At 38.4% G+C, this 7,214-nt stretch overlaps 1 long non-coding RNA gene across 1 annotated transcript; it reads left to right on the top strand.

The window, feature by feature from the left end:
• Positions 1-3,676: 3,676 nt before the first annotated feature.
• On the top strand, positions 3,677-5,940 carry LOC147958644 (uncharacterized). Its single transcript, XR_015611579.1, has 2 exons — positions 3,677-5,090; positions 5,698-5,940. It is a non-coding gene; the product is annotated as an uncharacterized LOC147958644 (long non-coding RNA).
• The last annotated feature ends 1,274 nt before the right edge of the window (positions 5,941-7,214 follow it).

Raw genomic sequence — 7,214 nt, 5'->3', positions numbered from 1 at the left:
GTTTCCTATGATTAAATCTAGTCAATTAATTCTAGACCTAATAAAATGAATAATGAAATAAAAAGGCCTATGTTTTGCAGAAACGTTGACTCCTTCCCAGTGCGGCAAATCCCGGGCACTCGATATGTCCTAGTTTGTAGCACAAGTCATGCCGAAATTCACAGAAATTTTTGGCATGACTTTTGCTAAAAAGTGGAGAAATCAAGAACCTGAAATTTGCCGGAATGGAAATGAATCAACATTCTGGCAAAACATAGGCCACTCAGCTTCATTCCGTGGAAACAACAAAGCCACTTGGGCACAATCGAACAACTTCAATGAAAAGATATAACATGAGCAAACACTATTGAGGAATTTGCATATAACATGGCCACTTTAATGAAAAGATATAATCAACAATAATGGAATATGCAAATGAACATCAATGACATATATCATATAACAACAATCTTGTTTTTTGTTTACATAGCAACAATTAGTTTAACCAAGTTTTTAAAAACAAAAAACAATTCTGTTTTTTGTTTATAGCTAAATGCCATAGCTACTGTTTTTTATTTATAGCTAAATACTTTTGTTTTTTGTCTAAAGCTAAAAGTCTAGGAACTCCATTTTCTCTAACCCTTTTGACCTGATAACCCACAAGTATAGGGGATCGCAATAGTTTTCGAGGGTAGAGTATTCAACCCAAATTTATTGATTCGACACAAGGGGAGCCAAAGAATATTCTCAAGTATTAGCAGCTGAGTTGTCAATTCAACCACACCTGGAAACTTAATATCTGCAGCAAAGTGTTTAGTAGCAAAGTAATATGATAGTGGTGATAACGGTAGCAAAAGGTAACAGTAGTAAAAGTAATGTTTTTGGTATTTTGTAGTGATGATAGCAATAGCAACGGAAAAGTAAATAAGCGAAGAACAATATATGGAAAGCTCGTAGGCAATGGATCGGTGATGGAGAATTATGCCGGATGCGGTTCATCATGTAACAGTCATAACCTAGGGTGACACAGAACTAGCTCTAGTTCATTGATATAATGTAGGCATGTATTCCGAACATAGTCATACGTGCTTATGGAAAAGAACTTGCATGACATCTTTTGTCCTACTGATACGTCTCCAACGTATCTATAATTTTTGATTACTCCATGCTATATTATCTACTGTTTTAGACATTATTGGGCTTTATTTTCCACTTTTATATTATTTTTGGGACTAACCTATTAACCGGAGGCCCATCCCAGAATTGTTGTTTTTTGCCTGTTTCAGGGTTTCGAAGAAAAGGAATATCAAACGGAGTCCAAACGGAATGAAACCTTCGGAAACGTGATTTTCTCATCAGATAAGATCCAGGAGACTTGGACCCTCCGTCAAGAAAGCCACGAGGTGCTCACGAGGGTAGGGGGCGCCCCCCCTAGGGCGCGCCCCCTGCATCGTGGGCCCCTCGAAGCTCCACCGACGTACTTCTTCCTCCTATATATATCCACGTACCCCCAAACGGTCAGGGACGAAGCCAAAAACCTAATTCCACCACCGCAGCTTTCTGTATCCACGAGATCCCATCTTGGGGCCTGTTCTGGAGCTCCGCCGGAGGGGGCATCGATCACGGAGGGCTTCTACATCATTATCCGAGCCCCTCCGATGAAGTGTGAGTAGTTTACTTCAGACCTACGGGTCCATAGCTAGTAGCTAGATGGCTTCTTCTCTCTTTTTGGATCTCAATACAATGTTCTCCCCCTCTCTTGTGGAGATCTATTCGATGTAATTTTCTTTTTGCGGTGTGTTTGTTGAGACCGATGAATTGTGGGTTTATGATCAAGTCTATCTATGAATAATATTTGAATCTTCTCTGAATTCTTTTATGTATGATTGGTTATCTATGCAAGTCTCTTCGAATTATCAGTTTGGTTTGGCCTACTAGATTGGTTGTTCTTGCCATGGGAGAAGTGCTTAGCTTTGGGTTCAATCCTGCGGTGTCCTTTCCCAGTGACAGAAGGGGCAGCAAGGCATGTATTATATTGTATTGTTGCCATCGAGGATAACAAGATGGGGTTTTTATCATATTGCATGAAATTATCCCTCTACATCATGTCATCTTGCTTAAGGCGTTACTCTGTTTTTAACTTAATACTCTAGATGCATGCCGGATAGCGGTCGATGAGTGGAGTAATAGTAGTAGATGCAGAATCGTTTCGGTCTACTTGTCTCGGACGTGATGCCTATATACATGATCATACCTAGATATTCTCATAACTATGCTCAATTCTGTCAATTGCTCAACAGTAATTTGTTCACACACCATAGAATACTTATGCTCTTGAGAGAAGCCACTAGTGAAACCTATGGCCCCCGGGTCTCTTTCTCATCATATCAATCTCCATCACTTTATTATTGCTTTGCTTTTACTTTATTTACTTTGCATCTCTATATAAAAAATACCAAAAATATTATTTATCATCTCTATCAGATATCACTTTCTTAAGTGACCGTGAAGGGATTGACAACCCCTAAGCGTGTTGGTTGCGTTGAGCTATTGTTTTTGTGTAGGTACGAGGGACTCGAGCGTAGCCTCCTACTGGATTGATACCTTGGTTCTCAAAAACTGAGGGAAATACTTACTCTAATTTGCTGCATCATCCCTTCCTCTTCGGGGAAATCCAACGCAGTGCTCAAGAGGTAGTAAGAAGAATTTCTGGCGCCGTTGCCGGGGAGTCTGCGCAAAAGTCAACATACCAAGTACCCATCACAATCCCTATCTCCCGCATTACATTATTTGCCATTTGCCTCTCGTTTTCCTCTCCCCCCAATTCACCCTTGCCGTTTTATTCGCCCTCTCTCTCTATCCTCCCTCTCTTTCTCCATTTGCCTTTTTGCCCGTTTGCTTCTTGTTTGCTCGTGTGTTAGTTTGTTTGCTTGTCGTCATGGGTAGTCCTTTATCTTCTCCGTTGACCCCTGAGTTCGAAATCTTTCACTTTAAACAAAGGTTAGGAGAAAACCTAAAAGATGCTTGGTTGAGAATAATGGGATCTCATCGTAAGTGTACCTCTGAAATAAATCTGAGAATTTTGCTTCCCAATTTTTATGTTGGATTAAATATGTCTCATAGACAACTTTTGGATTGCGTTGCCAAAGGGAATTTTATTGAAATCGATCCCCATATTGCACTTGAAATTATAGAAGGTATAGTGGGAACACTACCTTAACAAAAGGGGCCTCATCCTACTCAGGAAGAGACATTTGAAAAAATTTGTGAAGTTACTAAAATCTTGCAGAAATCTCTTGAACCTCTTAAGAACATTAGTGGAAATATTCACCGCATGAATATGTTGATTACCCTTTGAAATAAGCGGTTGGATTATTTAGATCTAAAAATTGTAGAATATGAAGGGAAACGTAAAGAACCTCCCGGATTCGAGCTTGATTCCGCTAAACGATAGCGCTTGTTATGACTAGCTAGGGGCGTTAAACGATAGCGCTTGTTGGGAGGCAACCAAATTTTATTTCTATTCCTTGCTTTTTGCTCCTGTTTAGTAATAAATAAATTATCTAGCCTCTGTTTTGGTTGTGTTTTTTGTGTTTAATTAGTGTGTGTGCCAAGTAGAACCATTGAGAAGACTTGGGGAAAGTCTTGATTGAACTTGCTGTAAAAAACAGAAACTTTAGCGCTCACGAGAACATGATCTCAGGTCTCTCTCTCCAAGTTGATTTTTCTCCATGTCAGTAATCATCTTCTCCCCTAATTCAGATTCACTTTTTTGTAGTTGCTCTTAGAGAACATATCACTTTGTTGCTGCACATATGTGACGCTTTTAAGCAAAATGCAAGATGTTTGAGGAAATGGCAATAAGTGTATGTTTGTCGAGGTGCTCTCTTCTTATTTATTTGACATGATAAAGCATGGACCTTCTTGTTCAGGTGTTAGATTTCTCAATCCATACTTCCATACAAATATCAGTTCTTGACTGGTTATTCAGTAACCTTGCACATGTTCATTTTCTCTCTATATCACCAGTATTAAAGTTCATACATAATACCTTATATTATTTGCTTTAGAACATTGCAAATCAAGGTAAGCGGTGCATTTGGGAAATTCATATTCTATTCAAAAGCACTTCATCGATACCGTCAAATGCTTCACAGTAGAATATGCTACTTCATTTTTTAGGTGTCCTAAGGTTTCATAATTTGTTGTATTATCTAAAGCAACATGTTTTATCTTTTTAGTTAGCATTGCACCAATAAAAAACCACAAATTATACACATTCTCACCCTTTGTAAAGATCGGATATACCAAACCTTATCAGATCTTAATAAAAGGGATTATAAACAAGTCAGATCATATACCTATGCCATCATCCTCGGATAGTATATATTGAAATACAGTCATTCGCGACAACATAATCTACTGCAGTAACCCAAAGGATAAAATCCATCTAGAAGACGAACGCCAAGGAAAGAAAAAGGTAGACCTGTGTCGAAGGAGTCTGGCGCCTGCCGTGGTGGCGCGTACTGAGGTTGGGGAAAAGCACGAGAGCAAACCCTAGACAGATCCCTAAACAACAACAAAGCTATGGATGAGCAGATGTAAATCACAAACAAAAAGGCAAACTAGAATGTCGACGATTTGCCCTTTGAAGCCCTTTTAAACAAAGCCCTGGATGAGAAGATGTATATGATCTGGCTGGTTTATAATCCCTTTTATTGTGCTGTTAACTAGCTACTGTAAGATGATATCCTTTCTTGTGCTTTCAGAAGATCCATATGGCTTGGTAGGAAAAACATTGGCCTTCTATGCTTTCTTATTGTGTATTGATGGAGCAACTATTGTTACAGATTCTGAGGTCCCTATGTATATGGATCGATTGGTAACTGACCTGTAGATGGCTTGATAACACGCATGTGTGTTACTTACCCAACTATCACTTGTGGACTCACATCTTGTTGCTTCTTTAAAGCGTCGGTCGTCGATGATTTTCTGCTGAGCATAATGGAAGACACAAGCAGCCGCTTGGAAGGACATCTGGAAAAAAGGGCGCAGGGTGCGCTATTAGATGCCACCTCTGCCGTTTCATAACTGCTACTAGGCCTATCAAGGTAATTTTGTCTTATTGTACATATAATGCTCTTTCTTCTCGATGCATCCTGTCATCATTCCCGTTGGTCTATGTTATGGAGACTTTAGTTTTCTATATGCCGAGTTTTTGTTATACGTTCATGTATTTTGTGATGAAGCTGCATATACGTTCTTTTTTATTCTGTGCATTGATAACACGAGGTCTAGGTTGCAGAATATTAAATCCACGGTTAGCTATCAACAAGGATTGTGTATTCTGTTTTCGTCGACAATGTTGAATATGCATTTTAGTGCCAATGATGATATAGTTTAGAGAGACGATTTGATCACTTTCTTAAGCTGCTAAACCAATCATGAAATTTACTTTTATGTTCATATATTGTTTGGTGGCTTCTCAATTTGTGCATCCAAACAAACTTTGTTTCTGAGTGACTCTTCAGTAGACTCTTGTTTTATTAATGGTTGATGGAATGATGAATACAAAGATAAATTTCCTTGGATTTGATTGATGTATTAGATAAGGGCCATTTCTTACTTGGACCATATTGATTCTTATTGGCCTACTGGTAAAGTTCAAGATATTAGGAATCATTCTATTCTATATGTCTCACTGTTTGTTTGTATCAGGTTCGTGTGAGACGGTCCCTATGAAGTACATCGACAAGGCAAATGAATTACGCCATTTATTAGTATGCTTAGTGGTTATGGCTTCGTAGTTGGCTCTCCTTTATTATGTTCCTGTTTTTATTACCTCCTCTTATGTCTTCTCGCTTTTGTTTTGAACTTTATGTCGAATGGCTATCTTTCGTGGTCATATGAGCGTACTGAATTTGATCCTAACTTATAATCTGATGGTGATCTTGAGCTCCATTGTGTTTTATTTTTATCATAATTAAATGTTTCTTACTTTATTATTATCCTGTATAAGTGCAAATGCTATACATGGATTCCAACTGACATGTTGTTACATGCTTCGGCAAAACGCTGGGACCGGCATCCTCGTGCCAAGGCATGATTCCGATCTAGTATAATTTATGGACACCTAAAAGCCAAAGCTTGGGGATGCCCCGAAAGGCATCCTTTTTTTCGTCTACTTCTATCGGTAACTTTACTTGAAGCTATATTTTTTTTATCACATGATATGTGTTTTGCTTGGAGCGTCTTTTATGATTTGAGTCTTTGCTTATTAGTTTACCACAATCATCCTTGCTGTACACACCTTTTGAGAGAGCTATACATGATTTGAAATTTGATAGAATAATCTATGTGCTTCACTTATATCTTTTGAGATTAATAATTTTGCTCTAGTGCTTCACTTATATCTTTTAGAGCACGGTGGTGAATTTGTTTTATAGAAACTATTGATCTCTCATGCTTCACTTAGATTATTTTGAGAGTCTTAATAGCATAATTTGCTTAAAATCCTAATATGCTTGGTATGCAAGATTAATAATAAAACTTTCTTATGAGTGTGTTGAATACTAAGAAAAGTTTGGTGCTTGATGATTGTTTTGAGATATGAAGGTAATAATATCAAAGTCATGCTAGTTGAGCAGTTGTGAAATTGAGAAATACTTGTGTTGAGGTTTGCAAGTCCCGTAGCATGCACGTATGGTAAACATTATGCAACAAATTTGAAACATGAGGTGTTATTTGATTGTCTTCCTTATGAGTGGCGGTCGGGGACGATCGATGATCTTTTCCTACCAATCTATCCCCCTAGGAGCATGCGTGTAGTGCCGAGGTTTTTGATGACTTGTAGATTTTTGCAATAAGTATGTGAGTTCCTTATGATTAATGTTGAGTCCATGGATTATACGCACTCTCACCCTTCCATTTGTTGCCCAGAAAAACCCCGGTGCATCCAAACCTCGTGATATGATACGCTCTTTCACACATAAACCTCCTTATATCTTCCTCAAAACAGCCACCATACCTACCTATTATGGCATTTTCATAGCCATTCCGAGATATATTGCCATGCAACTTTCCACCATTCCTTTCAACATGACACATTCATCATTGTCATATTGCTTAGCATGATCATGTAGTTGACATAGTATTTGTGGCAAAGCCACCATTCATAATTCTTTCATACATGTCACTCTTGGTTCATTGCATATCCCGGTACACCGTCGGAGGCA

The sequence above is a fragment of the Triticum urartu genome, chromosome 7A (genome assembly GCF_056163025.1).
Source record: "Triticum urartu cultivar PI428250 chromosome 7A, HENAU_Tu73, whole genome shotgun sequence".
NCBI classification, from domain to species: Eukaryota; Viridiplantae; Streptophyta; class Magnoliopsida; order Poales; family Poaceae; genus Triticum; species Triticum urartu.
Note: the sequence above shows the minus strand (reverse complement) of the source record. Positions and strands in the feature narration are given on the sequence as shown.